The sequence below is a fragment of the Microtus oregoni genome, unplaced genomic scaffold (genome assembly GCF_018167655.1).
Source record: "Microtus oregoni isolate MIOR12 unplaced genomic scaffold, Mior012 000022F_ref0000154, whole genome shotgun sequence".
Lineage (NCBI taxonomy): Eukaryota > Metazoa > Chordata > Mammalia > Rodentia > Cricetidae > Microtus > Microtus oregoni.
Window position 1 is genome coordinate 37,527,397 of NW_024543081.1, and position 18,888 is coordinate 37,546,284.

The following is an 18,888-nucleotide window of genomic DNA, read 5'->3' on the forward strand; positions in this document are numbered from 1 at the left end:
TCCCCAGAACTCATGTGGTAGAAGGAAAAAGCTGAGTTCCCCAAGTTATTCTCTGATTATCACATACAAGGTAACCTGCACGCACACACACACACGTTAATAAATGTTAAAAATTAAATTAAAAAAAAAACTGTTAATGAAAAGGAGAAACGATTGACGTCACTTTACTTTGAAGTCCAGGTAGAAAGCTGGCTTCAGGGTCTCCTTGTACAAAATGTTTTTCTCCTCTCTTCCTGCTCTGTGGTAATTTCTGCATGTGGTCGGCTTCACACTCCCACAGGCTGAGCCTGGCCTAGATAGGAGTTGAGTACAGAATAGAGGAACTGGAAGAAGCTGTAGCACATCTGAGCATTAGAAGCCAGGAAGACGCTGAGATACATCCTATGCACTCAGAAGAAAAGTCTTAAGTAATATTTTTCACAAGCTACCATGTAATATCTACTGAGCTTCACCCACAGGCTAGTGAAAATAGTTAAACTCACAGACTTATCAAAACCCAGGAAACAATCTCAGATTTAAATACAGGAGAAATTCCTACATCTGCTAAACCATGGGCCTAGCAGATTTCCTCTTTAAACAACACAGCTCCTAAACCGTACATTGTAGAAACTTGCCACGGTATTAGTACTGCGGACTCACATCTATCCTCTATCATTATTTTTTCTTTGCTCCAGGTTATGGTCCATGTAGGAAGTTTATGTGTCCAAATTCTCTGCCTCAATTAAAAGAGTATAAGGAGCTTATTGTGGGGACTACTGCGTTCCCTGTTGAGTGACATTCAACTTCAACCTCTCCCCATGCCCACTCCTACTTCCCCTACTTCCTCACATGCACCAGTCACATGGACTTCCAGACAGAACTTGTGTTTCCAGGGGCTCAACTGTGAAGAAGTCCAAAGCCCATGCTCCTGACTTTTCCACTATCTGCCCCTTTGAATCAAGCCCATGGACTCTTGTCTACTCCACTCCTTAAAGACACTGAGAAATGAATCATGAAGTTCATAAAATGAGCCATTTCCAAACGGGGGACCACATAAGTGCTTGTGTGATACCTCAGAAAGGTAGCATAATTTTATGTGAATTGTGGCCCCAGCCAACAATTTTTCAAGGTAAATATTTTATGATATCTATTACAGAGCTGAACAGAAGAACTTTATCATATCGGTCCCCCCCCCCCCCGATTCTGTCTCCGTGGTAAATTAAACTGTTTGACAAACAGCTCACATTTAACAGTAGCTCATTTATGAATTTTTTCCCCACCCAGGTCCCCGGAACATCAGAATCTTTTTAGATACAAATTGTTTCCATAAGCAACAAATCTGGGATTCTGAGCTCTAAAGAATCAAGAATTTGTTGCTATTCACTCAGTTCCCATGGAATGCACAAGTCCCCTAGACAGTTATCAGCCCCTAATCACTCTGAGCTGCAACAGAAATCACACAAGAAACAAAGGCATTCTGTGTAGCTAATGTTTGAAGGGACCTTCAAATTCATCTTGCTCTTTCAACGTTTTCAAGTAATACACTCTTTTTCTTCATTTCTCTTAAAATTCTTCAGTGTCAAATGCTGGTCTCCCTGCTATGTTTTTGTAGAATTCTAAAAAAATCCCCAGTGCTCTTCCAACTCTCTCCCCTCATCGACTTTGGGATTCTCACAATTCCACCTGTAGAGATACTGAAGTCAGGTAGAGGGATCAGCGGGACTAGGAACCTTCTTCAGAGTTTGGGATGGTAGTTATGACTGGCTTTGCCAGCAATGTTGTTATAGAGAAACAGTTTTCATTACTGAGCTCTTGGATAGAAGGAGGAGGTGAGGAAGGAACACGGTAGAACTGTTCCCATTTGGATATAGTTTCTCACACTAACACCTTTAGAGGGAAGAAAACCGAGATTTAGCAAGAAAGTAAATGGATGAATATGTTATAACTCCAACACAGCACACAGGGCCTGCAGGTGTGGGCCTTACCTAACTTAAAAGCCTCACACCCTAGCAACACAGGGGATCTAGATGTGGGCCTAGCTAACTTAAAAGTCCTATATCTCAACAACACAGGATTCCCAAGAGGGGGAAGATGATCTTGCGAAAAATAGCAACAAATCCACAACACAAATATTTCACTTTAGATGTCCTTGGAGCAGGAAGGATCTAGGGCTAAAGATTACATGAAGCAAGGTACAAAGCCGAGACAGCCTTGTGGTAAATGGCTTCTTCTGAAAAACATACAATTCTGTTGGAGCAGAGATCGGAAAAGCCACCTCCTTTGTAAACAGTGCCGGGAAGGTCAATAAATGCCTTTGCCCCTTGGATGCCTGTCTCTCTGCTCTGAACTGTAGACTCTTGACAGCTTATCAGGTCTGACCCATGTCTTCACATAGCAGCCCGCTTCAGCAGGCACAATTAGGGTGCTCTAGACTGTGGAGGCAGGCACGGAGGAGTGAGCGGAAGGTAGCTGACATACATGTTTCTCTAAGCGGGGCTCTCCATAAGACTACAGTCGCTCCCAAGCAAAAGCACATTTCTCTTGGAGTCTCTACGGCCAGAGGTTACACACAGTGCCTTTCCCTCTAACAGCAGAAGAATCTACATGTTTTCAGTTGAAAACACTCACCTAGAACACGCAGAAACATTTCTGGAGTCAACTCTACTCCTCTAGCAATAATAACCTCCCCCCCACCTTAATAGGATCGGAAGCAAAGTTTATCCAAGTTCAAAATGTTTACATTAAGATCTTTCCTCGCTAACCCCAGATCTAGTCCTGGCCACCTCTGCTCATCTTGGAACATCGGACATAAGGCTCAAACGAAATTGGGATGCAGTAAGGATGCAACGTGGATAAGAATGGAAGCTTGGAGTCAAAGGCTGCTGCAGGAAAGAACCAGCTTTCTCTAGGAACAAGTCCCCTAGCAGGTTATCCAATCCCAAGCAGTCAGCTCTAAACATGTGTGCATACATGCAACACTGCTGGGCTCTCAGATATTCTGTGTGTGTGTGTGTGTGTGTGTGTGTGTGTGTGTGTGTGTGTGTGAAAATAAACATCCAAATGCCTCCACAACCTATTTCCAGGCAAATGAATCACCTGACTAGAAAACAAATTTTAACCATGGATTTCTCTTTTTCTTGCAACAATGTCAATGAGATAATTCTTCACCTGTGGGGTTATGTTTTCCAGATCGACACATCACCTCTGAGTGTGGTAGCATGGACTATAGAATTCTGGCTTCTGCACATCCATCCACTCAGTCAGCTGTGTGGTGTCATGTGTCATCTCTGAACTTTGGCACACCCCTGTCTAAACCAGCAAACTCCATTGCTAAGCACAGCAGACCTGGCAGGATGGTGACTTAGCAACCACTCTTCATCCATGCCACCTTCAAGCCATCCGTGTGCTCCACGCAGTAGATGGCTGGAACTGGCCAGACACTGTTCTTCTCTCACCATTAGGAAGAGGAGTATAACTCTTCCATGGGCACCATAGCCTAAGAGGAATTCAATAAGGGGTATGTCAGGGAGAAATTGTTCTTCTCTAATAAAATAAAAGAAACACGAGCCAAGAGGGTGAGGGGTGTTTTTCTTTCATCTTTCTTTGAGAGAGAGCAGGGTGAGAGCATTGAAGTACAGTTGCTGCAGCCATCTTGTTACCATGAGGAAAAAGCCACAGGAGTCTAGTATAATAGAGTCAAAAGCCTGGACCGTATGGAACCGCCTTCCCAAGACTCCTATCACATAGGAAGGTCAGCCACTGTGGTTTACTACATGTTCCATGTTTTCTGTCCTGTGTTTATAGTGCAAGCATCCTCACTTGTGTATTATCTTTTTAGAATTCCTGGGAAGAATAAATGAGTGAGTTACTTAATTAAGTGAAGGCTCAGAAACTAACAATGCTATGTATAAAAATGGCCTTAACCCTACTGCTTTTTCTGTAAAGGTGATTCTATTCTTCACAATAATTAGCTAATTATTTAATTTGCCACAGCCTGTTTACTCACCTTCAAATCTCAGCTAGTATTTCATGGTATTATTTCGGGAAATTTGCTAAGCAATTGCAACATCCATCACTGGAGAGTAAGCTGGTTGGGAAAAAACGGTGAATCCCAGTGAAGGTCCAGACTTTTGTGATGTTGATGAAATTAGTTTGGAAAACTATTTAGGTTCTCTGCAAGGTCATCCACAAACAATGATCTGACAGAGTTAGATGAGAGAGCAGGCGAAGGGGAAATAAAAATGACTATCATAAATGGCTCTTCCAAGGTGGGAGGAGAGACTCTGGGTAGGAATGTTTAAATGACATAGCTACTTTGGAAACCAGCCTGGCAACTGCCTGAGAGAGTAACCAGTGCAATCCAACAAACCTACTCAAGTACCTAAGCAAATCAGAGCAGGCATTGAAATAAATACTTAGACTTTTTCAAATAGACAACAGCATTGTTCATAACCTAGAACCACAGCCATTGATGAGTTCATAATCGGCGTGCTATTATTCATACAATGGACTATCTCTAAGCAATAAAACAAAGACCTGCCATGCATGGTGGTTTCTGCCATTACGTAAAGCACCATGACCAAAAGCAACTAGGGGAGGAAAGGGTTTATTTCACCTTGAAGTGCTCAGGTCACACCGCCTTTCTGACACAAGTCAGGCCAGCAACTAAAGGCAGAAACACAGAGACAAGAGCTGATGCAGAGACCGTGGGAGAATGCTGTGTACTGGCTTATACCCCATGACTTGCTCAGCCTATGTGCTTATCCAGGACCACCTGTCCAGGGGTGACACAACCCACAGTGGAACAGACCCTTCAAATCATTAATCAAGAAAACGCCCTAGGTCCAAATCAGGAGCAGAAGAAGAGGGAGCACGAGCAAGGAACTCAGGACCGCGAGGGGTGCACCCACACACTGAGACAATGGGGATGTTCTATCAGGAACTCACCAAGGCCAGCTGGCCTGGGTCTGAAAAAGCACGGGATAAAACCGGACTTGCTGAACATAGCAGACAATGAGGACTACTGAGAACTCAAGAACAATGGCAATGGGTCTTTGATCCTACTGCACGTACTGGCTTTGTGGGAGCCTAGGCAGTTTGGATGCTCACCTTACTAAACCTGGATAGAGGTGGGTGGTCCTTGGACTTCCCACAGGGCAGGGAACCCTGATTGCTCTTTGGGCTGATGAGGAAGGGGGACTTGATCGGGGGAGGGGGAGGGAAATGGGAGGCGGTGGCGGGGAGGAGGCAGAAATCCTTAATAAATAAATAAATTTAATATAAAAAAATGAACTGGAAAAAAAAGGAATAAAGTTGGAATTCTAGAACTGAAAAAAAAAATGCCCTATAGATATCGCTACAAGCCAATCCGATAGAGGAATTTTCTCAACTGGTAACTCTAGTTTGTGTCAACTTGACAAAAAAAAAAAAAAAAAAAAAAAAACAAAACAAAACAGGCACCAGAACAATGGATGAATTCTTAAAACATGACCCTAAGTGAAGAAAGTCAATCACAAAGTTCTAAATGGATGATATGTCCTGAACAAAGATATCTTAAGGGACAGAAGACAGATTAGCCATGCCTAGGTTTGGGGTGAAAGTGAACTATGTGATTATATATATGTATACACACACACACACACACAAGTTGTTTTTTGAGATAATTATAGAAAAGAAAATGGTATCAGTGTTAGGAGATTGAGAGGTAATGTTAAAGAAAGGATGAAGCTTTGAATATTTCTACAAAAATACTCCTTTTTGGAGCCAAACCATTAGAATCAAACATGTAATAGAGAACATCACACTATTTGCTCAGAGGAATAAAAAAAAGTATAGAGGAAAAAGAAAATGATTGCAACTTGGCACATTCTTTGTTTTAATCAGTGAAGTGATTCATAGACCCCAGTGTATAAGTTCAAGAGAAAGCATCCTCATTTGATATTACTTGGCTTCCCTATAAAGATAACATCCCTGTTCAGCCTTTTGAAGGTTGAGTGATTATTCACCAGATGTTAGCACCTTTTGAAACCCATTTGATTTCAGAGTCTCTTTCCTGGTTCCAGCTCCCTTAGGTAAGAAGCGAGATTCAGTTCCCACTGATGGGGGTGTGCTCGTGGATGATGTCAAAAGCTCTTTTCATTTGAAGATTCACATCAAAGAACTCAAGGATTCCCAAGAGCAATCACTTCCTGGTCCACGTGCTCAGCTTTGCCATTTTACAGGACTTTCTTCAAAGACCAGACATTATGACAGAACTATTTTTGAAGGCCTGAGAAAGCTCCAGCCAAATGTGTGTCAAGCCCCTCATCTGGCTCGGTTTATTCTGTAGTACCTTCGTGACATTTTGGCTAGCATGTCCTTTACGTCTGATAGGATTTTCCAGACGAAATCGCTCGGAAAAGGGGAGTTAGGATGCGCACAGAGTGAAGAGGCAATTGAAAGGGCTCTTGAGCCTGTTGTTATCCCCTTGAACTTTAAACAGCTGTGCACAGGCGCACAGGCATGGGCATTTACAATGAGATTCTGCTGAGTTTTTCTGGAGCTGTATCCTGATTTTCAATATTGTTCACCACGTCACTGGCTGGAAGAAGGAAAACAGCTCTCTTTTAAACCAAGTCTGAGGAAAGCCTTGTTGGATCAAGTGGGCCTTGCTTCTTACAGCACCACATTCTAGAAGCCTGTTCCAAGGACCCAGAATTAAAAAAAAAAAAAAAGGCATTGTAAGGTTGATAAGCAAAGGCAAAGACACAGAAATCTCTCTGTCGTGTTCACCTGACAGAATCACTAATTGATTGTTTCATCTGCTAGTGAGTCCATGTAGGGAAATCTACTTGCCATGAACTGCTTATATGATTAAGATTCTAAAGAAGCTGCAGAAAATACAAAGTTCCGGTGTTTTTACTTATTAAGATCACACTCATTGTGTAAGTGCATATTAAATGTTATTCTTTCCGTGACACCCTATCTGTCTGTGCTCGAGTTATGTATCCCTGAAGGAAATGAAAAGGCAGGTTGATAGACTTTATGTTGGAGTGTGATACTGCACCTAACACTTCTTCCAAAATAATTTTGTCAAGTAATTTTGCCTTTACTTTTCCTAATAACTAGTTATCTTTCTCCTTGCAAAGTTTTAATAGATTACAATATTTCTGCTCTTTTTAATTAGCCATTATTATTGTCAACAGCAATGCTGAAGAAAGACTTCTTTAAGAGTTTGTACAGAGTAACACGTTCAGTGAGCTAGCTCATCTCCACACTAAACAAGTATGTGTATGCATTCCACTTTATTATTTGACCACTCTCACCCCATCTACCACGGAGTAGGTACTCCATAAAATACTGGTTCTTATAATAAATGCATTGGCAATACTAGTGGTTCACTGAATAGCCACACAGGCCTTAATGAGAAACTTCAAAGGCCATAGTAAACACTGTGTGTTGTAACAGTCTTTGCTTTCCTTCACCACAGGCATTCTGGACCTTGAGTGTTACACTCTGCAGAAATAAAAAGCACAGCTGTAAGAGAAAGTACCAGACTAATGTCCAACAAGATTACATACCATGGCCTTTTTTTTTCCAAAAAAGAATAGAGTCATTCAATCATAGACATAGGATGCGTTTGGCTATCATTTATTGTACTATATCCAAGTTAGTTAATACAGACAAGATCATATACTTCCAAATATTACAACTCATAATTAATGACTGTTGAAAGCAATAATCATCTTTCAATAACAGCACACAGAAACATTATGGTAAATTGCACGTTCGTTTTCTAGATCATTTCTTAAATTTTGAGTTAAGCTGAAAGATTAATATTTTTAGAAGCATTTGGAGCCATGTACGAATTCCAGTTTTATGGACTGTTTCAGCTCTTTTTAAAGTCCTTAGGGCAAGATTCAAATGACAGCTTGAAGCGTGCAGTTTGTGATAGAGTAAGTCCCACTGATAATAAGAAAATACCTGAGTTAGCAAAGTGGAGTTTAGCTCCTCTCTCTCTCTTGCCCTTGGCAATCGTCTAAGATGTCTAGTTCTTGAAAAAGCAGCAAATATATGCTCATATTAAAAACTGACTCTGGTGAAGCTCAGTTTTCTCAGATGATGGCTGCTTGCCTTGGATATCAATCCAAGATACTAGGGCAATGGACAAAAGTTTAATAGCAATGGGGTTGGACTTTGGTTGAATGGAAGAAGTATGGTATACTGACAAGAGCTAAGACATCTGGAAAAGTCAGACAAGGGTATCAACTCCATTTTCGAACGTGCACAGCATTTATTTAACATGTAACCATTATTTATTAAAAGCTCAACTTCTGTTAGGTACTATTTTAGGCATGAGAGTCTAACACCATTTCTTTATATCAAGTAATTCTGCAAAAGAGCTACAGGAAATGCTATCAAAGCACCTACCCAAGCCAACAAGGGAGTGGCTCATAATATCAGTTAATATTATATTGTTGTTTCTATGGCAGAAGTCTGACATCTCCATCTCCAATCCAATATGACTAAAAACTAATTTTACTGTTGTATAAATACAGTCTTAGCCCTATTTTGAAATACTAATAAAAAATTAAGGATAGCTAAAACAATCATAAACAATAAAAGAACTGTTGGGTGTCCAACCATTCCCAATTTCAAGTTGTACTACAGAGCTATAGTGATAAAAACTGCATAATATTGCCATAAAAACAGCCATGCTGATCAAGGGAATCAGTTGAAGACCCAGACATAAAAGACACACCTGTGAACACCTGACTTTTTTATGAAGAAGCCAAAAATACACATTGGAAAAAGAAAGCATCTTCAACAAATAGTGCTGACCAAACTGGATATCTGCCTGTGGAAGAATGCAAATAGATCCATATTTATTATCCTACACAAAACTCAAGTCCAAGCGGATCAATGACCTTGACATAAGACCAGACTTACTGAACCTGATAGGAAAGGAAGCAGGGAATAACCTTGAAAGCATTGGCACAGGAAGCAACTTTCTGAATAGAACACTTAGATAGTGCAGTCACTGAGAGGAACAATTTTTAAATGGATTTCATGAAGCTTTTAAAAATCTTCCATAAAGCAACAGACACCGTCAACAGGACAAAAGAACAGCCAGGAGAATGGGGAAAGATTTTTACAAACTCCACTTGCAATGGAGGACTAATATCTAAAATATGTAAGGAACTCAAGAAACTATATATCAAAATAACAAATGATCCAATTTTTAAAATGTGGTATAGATCTAAACAGAGAATTCTCTATAGAGGAATCACAAATGGCTGAGAAACACTTAAAGAAATGGTCAACACCCACACCCAGACATTATGTGGGGAAAAAAAAGTCTAAATTTGATGGAGACCATCAAATACCACTCCTATGAGCTCAGGGAATCCCACAGAAAAGGAGGCAGAAAGAGGATAAGAGCCAGAGTGGATGGAGGGCGCCAGGATAACAAGGCCCTCTGAATCAACTAAGCAAGATGTACGAGCTCACAGAAACTAAAACAGCAAGCACAGGGCCTGCACAGGACGGGTCTGCACCGGATTCTCTGCATACATACACATATATGTGTGTATATACACTAAGCTAGTGTGTGTGTGTGTGTGTGTGTGTGTGTGTGTGTATTAGCTTAGTGATTATGGGACTTCTGACTGTGAGAATAGGTAGGTCTCTGACTCTCAAGTTCCTGGGACTCATTTCCTACGGTTGGGCTGCCGTTTGCTCCATCTCGTTCAGCTTTACTTTGTCATGGTCGGTTGCTATCTCTTAGAGTCTGTTCTTTTCTAATGAGAGACAGAAAGGGAGCGGATCTGGGTGGGAGGTGGGTAGGGAGGTGCTTGGAAGAGGAGAGGGAGGGGAAACTATAATCAGGATGTACTGTATGGAAAAAAAAGACTCTATTTTCAATAAAAGAAAAAGTTGTTTAAAAAAATATAATGGACAATTAAGTTTAAAAAAATAAAATTACATACCCACATAAAAGTGGAAGAGCTCCTTCAGTCCCCGGTGCAGTTTCCCCAGCTCCGTCGTTAGAATGAGGCTGCTTCTGGCACACTGTAGTAACACCTGCGTCTGGATGTTTTCAGTTGTACTCAGGACACAAACTGCTCCAATAGCGTGCCTTTCCAACTACTTTCCCCATCTCGGATCTGAAAAAGCTCAAGCCCTGCATGAGATCAAGGTAGGTAGTTCATGTGAGCAGCGTGAACTAGGCTCAGTTGGCTATCAATAACAGAAAAAGATTTCCCTTCAAAGGACACACTATAAGGAGCTGGGGTGTGCAGGCATTAGTCAGTGTTGGAGGAGGAGGTGATAGATGGATATGGTAATATACATTGTATAAATGTATGGAATTTTTAAAAGAATAAAATGTGTATTACTTTTTTAAAAATAACTCAATAAGCCTGACCTGCTGCCTCAAATAAAAGCTCCCCATAAGCAGAATCTGCCAAACCCTTTATTGACTTGACCACAAGCAGCAACAAAGACACAGACCACTGACTGTGGCCATTTATTAGTTACACCATCATTGGGCACAGCCTCATCATCCCCTTTCCAACATGCCCCGTGCCAACTTCAAGAAATTACAACTACTAACTCCACTCAATGCTGGGGGCCAACACCAAGTAATTCTGGGTCATAGCATTTGAAAGAGATCAACCAGCCCCAGCTCGGAAGGAAAGATATAACCAGGTTCTTCCCTCTTCCTGTCCTCACGGAGGACAGGCATGCACCTCAAAGCACAGAATTTCCACTAAGTAACTCCTGAATATCTGGATGCCTAAGCCCATGGTAGTTCATGAACGTTAACCTGTTAAGAAAATCTTTCTGAAACCTGTGAGGTGGCTCAGTGGGTAAAGGTACTTATCACCAAGCCTGACGACCTGAGTTCAAGCCCTGTGACCCTCACTGAGAAAGGACAGAACCAACTCCCCCTTGTCCTTTGACTTCCACATGAGTGTCAGGGCATGTACCAGCACACACATATACATACATACATACACACACATACATATATATATACATACATACACACATACATATATATACATATACATACATACACAAATAAAATTTAATTTTAAAAAGTTTCTATTTGATTCTCATGGCAGCTAATGAAATACTTTATGATAAATTGTTTGTTTCTGTTCTGCTTCATAGCTTCCTAGCTGTGATTTATCTCTGAGTTTCCAAACTATAATTTTGGTGCTGTTTTATTTCAGTATAAAACATCAAAGAATCTATGGTGTAAAATGGGACAATTGTGGCATGATGAGTGAAAGTCTCATCGTTCAGCAAATCCGTTCAGTCACCAACCCAGTGCATCTGAAGTCCATCTGAGTCAGAGCTGGTTCCGTTCAGTCACCAACCCAGTGCTTCTGAAGTCCATCTGAGTCAGAGCTGGTTTGGGGACAGATTTTCCTACCTCTGATATTCTTAATGTCTTTATACATTCATGTCTGCCAGCTCATTTTGAATAAAAATCTCAGAGTACAGATTTGGTTCTCTCTCTCTCTCTCTCTCTCCCCCCCCCCCCTCTCTCCTTATAACACGTGCTATATTCCTTTCACGCTTGCCAACCCAGATTCCAGATCAGAACCAGCTCATTTTTAAGACGATTTGGAGCAACCTTAATTTCTGAGAACCACTAAAAAATTATCATAATCATTTAGTCTTTCGCAGTTCTGGAGGGAGGCAAAGCCCAAAGTCACAGTCACGGTATCAGCGGGATTAGGTCCTGCTAAGAGCTCTACGGAAGGAAAACCCTTTGCTTTCTTCTTCCAGCCTCTGGTGGAGGCTGTATCACTGCCGTGCCTCTGACCACCCACCTTCCTCTCATTCCTGCCTCCATTTCTTCTCTTTTTAAAAGGACACCACAGCCATCGGGTTTATCTTGAGGCTAATTATTCCTCCCATGACCTCATTTCCAAGTGTCTCCTCTGACGCTCCAGCTTACCATGAATTTTGGAAAGACACTATTCTGTCCACAGTGATGTGTGAACTCCACAATGATACTGGAAACACAACCAGTATCTGAGCAAACAGAATGGTTTCATTAATTTGGCTGCAAGGTCTTTAGGTACTTTAATTTATACATATATCTACAGAATGAGCCCTGCATTGTCTTTGCATGATATAGGAATAATTTTTAATAGAAGGTAGGGGAAGTGTCATAAATAATGAAAGTTGTAAAAATTAATGCTTTTGCATTTTATGGTTCATCTGCAATGTATTATAGATTACATTCTTAAAGCAGACTCCGGGCTCTCATCCCCAAAAGACTAACAGCAGAGTACCAGGCAAACTGCTCACTTGTTTTTTTCTGTGATCCGTTGGCCGCTTGATGGCCATGCTTCTGGGGGCAGGTGGTATGGACGCAGTGCGGTTGCAAAGCCTGACCCCATGGATAAGGCCTGTGTTGGTGGGAACTGCAAGGTGGCGCTGCCTCCGTGGAAATCAGTATGGGAATCTCTCGAAGCTCTACCAGTAGATCTACCATATGGCCCCTCCTGGGTATTTACCGAAAGGAGTCCAAAGTCATCACGTCACAGAGATACTTGGGCGACAATGTTAACTGTAGCACTATTTACAATAGCTGTTCTAGGACCAACCAGATGTCCAACAACAGAGAAGGATAAAGTGTGACACTGGAAAGCCGACACCTCGCAATAGTGAAGTCTTGACAGTCAGAGACCAATTTCATTTAAAGTGGTCCCATCTCATGTCAGCTGAAAGACATGCACAAATCACTTTTTCATACCTCACAAAATAAAGAGAATAGTTGGTAAAAAGTTCCAGTGTCTGCTTTGCTTTTGAGACAGAGAGAAGTTTCTGTTACCATATGATACAGAAAAATTTTTTTAAAAAATTCAACGAATTGTACAGAGACCCACATCCTGCCTGAAAGAGCTCAAGGTATAGCATTACCTTTAACCAATCACTACTTCTGCCTTTTACGATACATATTTTTGGATGTTTCTTTTGTATTTTTGCCATAATTTTATTGATTCTTTGGGAATTTCACATCATGTACCCAATCTAACTCATTTCCCAGTCCTCCCATGCCTGCCCTCCACCCTTGTAGCAACCCCTCCAAAATAAAATAAAAAAAAATCACTCCCCCATCTTTCCACCTCTCCACCATGTCTTCTTTTGCTGTAGTGACCTTGGGAGCTGCAGTGTGTCGCACAGCAGATCCTTTTGCCCAAACAGATGGACTTGCAAACATTCATTGCCATGAGTTGTTAGTCTGGTTCAAGGCTTTTAGTTTCTGGTACACCATTAACACTGGCCCTCCCGAAACGTCTCTCATGTAGTCTGCCATTGTCCAGAGTCATGGAGATCCTGCTGCTTTGGTTCCACAGGACAGGTCCCTTCCCAAGGTCCAGCAGGTCATAGATGAGACAGATGATGGGGTGGACCAACTCAAAGCCCCAGATATGGGCCTGGGTGGTAGCTGAGTTGTTCAGTCTGGGCCTCTACCTGAAACACCCCCCTCGGATGAGGATCAGGTCCTGTGCCCACATCACTGGGGCCAGCTCTCCCATTGTGGCAGGCTATGCAAGAGGGGTGGGGAGCAGGCAGTTCTCCCAGGGGCTGCAAAAGTCAGGGCCAGCTCTTCTGGAGTCTCTATAGCCAGCTTTCCCTTGATGAGGGAAAACTCTCCCATTCTGGCATCCAGCAAGGGGCAGGACCAGTCCTCTGGCTCCCTGGCCACTTGGGCCAGCTTGTCATGGCCCCGGGTGATAACATGACCACATACATCAACACGATCCCAGCTACAGTAAGACCATGAATCCAAACATGTCCCTTAGCTGCAGTTCAAACCCAGATGTAACTATGGCACTGGGTGGCAGCTCAGGTCAGTCAGAACAATATGGCCCCAGCAGCAACATGGCCCTAAGACATCAACATACCCTCAGTTGCTGGCCCAGACCATAGGCAACCTCATGGCTATGACTGGTAACACAGGCCATCCATGGACATCAGTACAGACCCAGACATGGCCCTTGGTGGCAACACAGTCACAAAAGTCACATGGCCCCAAATGGCAGCATAGGCCACCATATCAGTCTGCTCCTCACCACTCCACTTCTCCAGCTGTCCCATTTCTCCCCCACACACCTGTCCATCATAGTGGCACCCACCCGCCTGGGCCATGTGGTGCCAACTAGTCCTGTGGCTGTCTGTCAGCTTGCCCAGGCTTTTTTTTTTTTTGAGACAGGGTTTCTCTGTAGCTTTGGAGCCTGTCTTGGCTCTAGCTCTTATAGACCAGGCTGGCCTTGATCTCACAGAGATCCTCCTGCCTCTGCCTCCCAAGTGCTGGGATTAACGGTGTGCACCACCATGGACTGGCTGAGATGCATATTTCTTAACATGACAATAAATGCCTAAAGAATTGTGTGTTGTTTCTATATTTGTCTTCTTTCAGTTGACATTAATTCTATGAGTCATCCATGATGAAATAAATAGCCATAACTTCTAATTGCTATATAATTTTCTATTGTGTGACTAGCTACAACTATTTTACCACTTGACATTAAATTAAATGCAGATTCTTTCCAAACTGGATCATAGTGTATTTTTATAACATATGATTAATACATTGACTATGTTACTTGTGAACACTGTTTTGCACTTTATTACTTTATTCTTGAAATTTCAACTTTCAGAACCAATATTGATACAGGTTTGAATCTGTTAACCTTGTCTGATTTTGTATCTAGTATGTTTTTAAGCCCATTCTGTTGTGAGTGTTTTATTCTTTTGGCTTTTGGGGAGGGCCCTCCACTCAGTCCCAAATAAATCACACACAGAGGCTTATTTCTAGTTTTGAATGCTTGACCTTAGCTTGGCTTCTTTCTGGCCAGCTTTTCTTATCTTATTAAGGCATCTACCTTTTGCCTCTGGGCTTTTTATCTTTCCCCATTTCTGTATTTTTACTTCTTTCTCGATGACTTGTGTAGCTGGGTGACTGGTCCCTGCTGTCTTCCTCTCCTTGTTCTTTTGTTGCTCTTCATTCTCCCTCCTCCCAGATTTCTCCTTCTATTTATCCTCTCTGCCTGCCAGCCCTGCCTATACTTGCTCCTGCCTTGCTATTGGCCATTCAGCTCTTTATTAGGACCATCAGGTGTTTTAGACAGGTAAAGAATCACAGTTTCACAGTTAATCAAATGCAGCGTAAACAAAAGTAACACACCTGAAAATAATATTCCCCAACACGATTCAATGAGTACTTAGTTATATATTTTACAGTTCATGAATGTTCACTTAATTCTTATAAACATTATAATGGCTCTTTTAATCCTCCATATTTTTGTGAATTTGTTCTTTTTTTCTGTTTTCAACATAATAATCAAAGTTATTCTGAACACATTAATTTAATTCCAGTATCTGGATGACCTCTGCCCTCGGGATCTAGATCACCTTTGCTCTTAATAACTGTTCATTTTTCCTGCATCTTTTCAGGGCCATCATGTTTTCCACGTGGTAACTGTTTTAAACTGTGCTGTCTACTAATTTCCTTTCTCTCCGTGATGCCAGGATGTTCTGATAGACAAGAGAGTTCTAAGATAAGGACCTTGCTCCCATCAAGACTTTAAATATGCAAGTTTTAGGATTAACTTCATCCCAACTCTTGGACAACATCCTCACTCCTGAAACACGACCCAGGTGAGAGCCCGAAGTGTTCCTGAGGTTACCACAGTGTCTGACCTTAACTGCGTACTTCCTTTCTCTAGTGCCAAGCAGCCTGGGAAATATATGTTCAGCTCCTGAGCCCCATAACATGCTGTCTACAGAGCATCTCAGAACTACACACATTTCCAAGTAATTTGGGGCTAGATCAAGGCTTTAGCATCACTCACCCAGATTCTGGAGGCTTTCTTCTCTGCTCACTAGGTTGCCTGCCTTTTGTTGGGGAGTAGAACCACCTCTACATCCCTGCCTGTCTGGAATTTCAGTCTCTAGCTCCTTTACTCGCCAAATCCATCACTTCCTGCACAGGTTCTGTATTCTTGACTTGTCATAATCTTGACTCTTCAACCCAGAGTTGGAGAGAGAAAAGGAGAGAGAGAGAGAGAGAGAGAGAGAGAGAGAGAGAAGGAGAGGGAGAGAAATAAAGAATGAATCATCTATTACATATTTCTTCTCTCAAAAAGTAAAACGTGGGTTTCATTGCTCACCAGACTTCCCAAATAGCAATTTTGCATGCCATGCCCATGTTCTATACGATTATAACAATACAGTAAGGACAATATCAGATGCGTCTACTCTCTGCAGCTGTTAGCCAAGCCCACCCCTCCATTTCAAGTGCTTCCATAGTTGCAGATGCCCTTTGTAACTAGCAGAAGTATAATGCAGAGGTTACACACCAACTCTTGGGCTCACATCTCTTAATTCCTTTAGGAGTCTCCCTCTCCAACTTTGGTCTCCCCTCCCAGTGAGATTGTCACAAGTTCCAGGCCAAAATGTTTTCTTACTCAGTCTTTTCACCAGTACAGAGAACTCTTCATGGCGGATAAGCGACAGCAAATGAGGGCATGCTATGTGTGTTCCTTATTATCTGTTTTGTTTCCATATTTCTAGTCCCCTTTGTCTACTTCTAGTGACTGCAAACAATGCTTGCTTTGATTTGAGCTCCACTTCATGTTGCTCTTGGCAGAAGCGCTAGTCTGATATTTACTCTATAGCTGTAAAAATTCCTCCCTTCCGTTCTATATCAACTTTCCAGTTCCCAGCCTGAAAGTTAAAATAGACCAAAATCCAATCAAGGGAAGAGAAGGTGTGACTGGTTTTTCTACACTTTGTCGCCCTGTTATTTTTTTAATCCCTTCCTACGTAATTTATACCATGTTTCACTTATAGTTCACTGATGCAAATAATTTCAATGCATTTTAGTCAAATAAATCTCCCTGGTGAGATATTCCAAGTTAAGACGGAACACATAAAAACCCAGACACGTTTGCCAGAACCATAAATTCTAAGGTAATTTTATAACTGTTGGGGAGCAGAACGTTATTCCAGGCTTTAGAACTATCATGCATGGCTGATCTCCAAGGCCACAGGATCCTACAGAACCAAATGGCCCTGGATAAGCCTTGTGCTGTGTGGTTTTTGTGTTCTCCCTTTGCACACAAACAGCTACCCCTTGCACAATACTCAGGATGCAGATAGAGGAAGAGTAGTTGTGTCTTCAGAAAATGGGTTAAAAACATATTGTTAAAATGTGACAAGTAGCATCATCAGGAAAAAAACAGTAATGAAAGACAGGGTTTACACACTCACACATCAAACCTGAACACACACCCTATTAACACACTCAAATGCAAATACACATTCAAAGGCTCCCACTCAAGAGTACACTTATACACACACAAACATGCATACACACACTTTAACATACTTATACACACTCTCCCAAATACATTCATATATACATTGCTAAACACATTCACTCACATGCATTCACACACAAACACACACACATGCACATGTACACATCAGAACAAGAACACGCACTCACACATGGCCAACCTCTTCTTAAAATAATTAAATTTTTGTTTAATTATTGAATTTTGCAACTGGTGCCACAAGTGATAACAAAAATGCCTTGCAACGCTATATAGAGTGAGAAGAGGAGGCTCGAGTTTTATTCTTCTACATGTAGTTATCCAGTTTGACCAGCACCATTTAGTGAAGATATTGTCTTCTCTTTAATGTGTTCCTTCTTTGTCAAAATCCAGCTTTCTGGGACTGTAGGCTTATGTGCGGTACATCAATTCTGTTACATTGATCAATGTGTCCGTCTGATGCCATTTTCATGCTGTTTTCTTTACTAAAGCTCTCTAATAAAACATAAAATTTGTTATGGTGATATCGCCAGTAGTAGTAGGTGGTGGTGGTGCTAGTAGTGGTAATACTGGTGATGCTGGTGATGCTGATGCTGATGCTGATGCTGGTTCTGGTTGTGTTGGTGGTATTTGGGATGTTTTGGTTATCCTGGTTCCTTCTCATTTTCACATAAAATTTAGGAATGTTTTTCACTGTCTGATCAAGCATCTCAATATAGACCTGATACTCTGAATCTGATAGAGAGTAAGGAATATGTTTGAACCCATTGGGATAAAAAAGGACTTTCTCAACGGGGTCCCGAAAGCACAGGCATTAAGACTAACATTTGGCCCACTAAAATCAGGAACACGACAAGGATGTCCACTCTCTCCATACCTTTTCGATATAGTGCTTGAAGTTCTAGCAATAGCAATAAGACAACATAAGGGGATCAAGGGGATTCATATTGGAAAGGAAGAAATTAAGCTTTCATTATTTGCAGATGATATGATAGTATACATAAGCGACCCAAAAACTCTACCAAAGAACTCCTACAGCTGATAAACACCTATCGTAATGTGGCAGGATACAAGATCAACTCCAAAAGATCAGTTGCCTTCCTATACACTAAGGATAAGGAAACAGAGAGGGAAATCAGAGAAGCATCACCTTTCACGATACCCACAAATAGAATAAAATATCTTGGGGTAACTCTGACCAAAGAAGTGAAAGATCTATTTGACAAGAACTTTAAGTCTCTGAAGAAAGAAATTGAAGAGGACACCAGAAAATGGAAGGATCTCCCTTGCTCTTGGATTGGGAGGATCAACATAGTAAAAATGGCAATTCTACCAAAAGCAATCTATAGATTCAATGCAATCCCCATCAAAATCCCATCAAAATTCTTCACAGATCTGGAGAAGACAATAATCAACTTTATATGGAAAAACAAAAAACCCAGGATAGCCAAAACAATCTTATACAATAAAGAATCGTCTGGAGGCATTACCATCCCTGACTTCAAACTCTATTACAGAGCTACAGTAATGAAAACAGTGTGGTACTGGCATAAAAACAGAG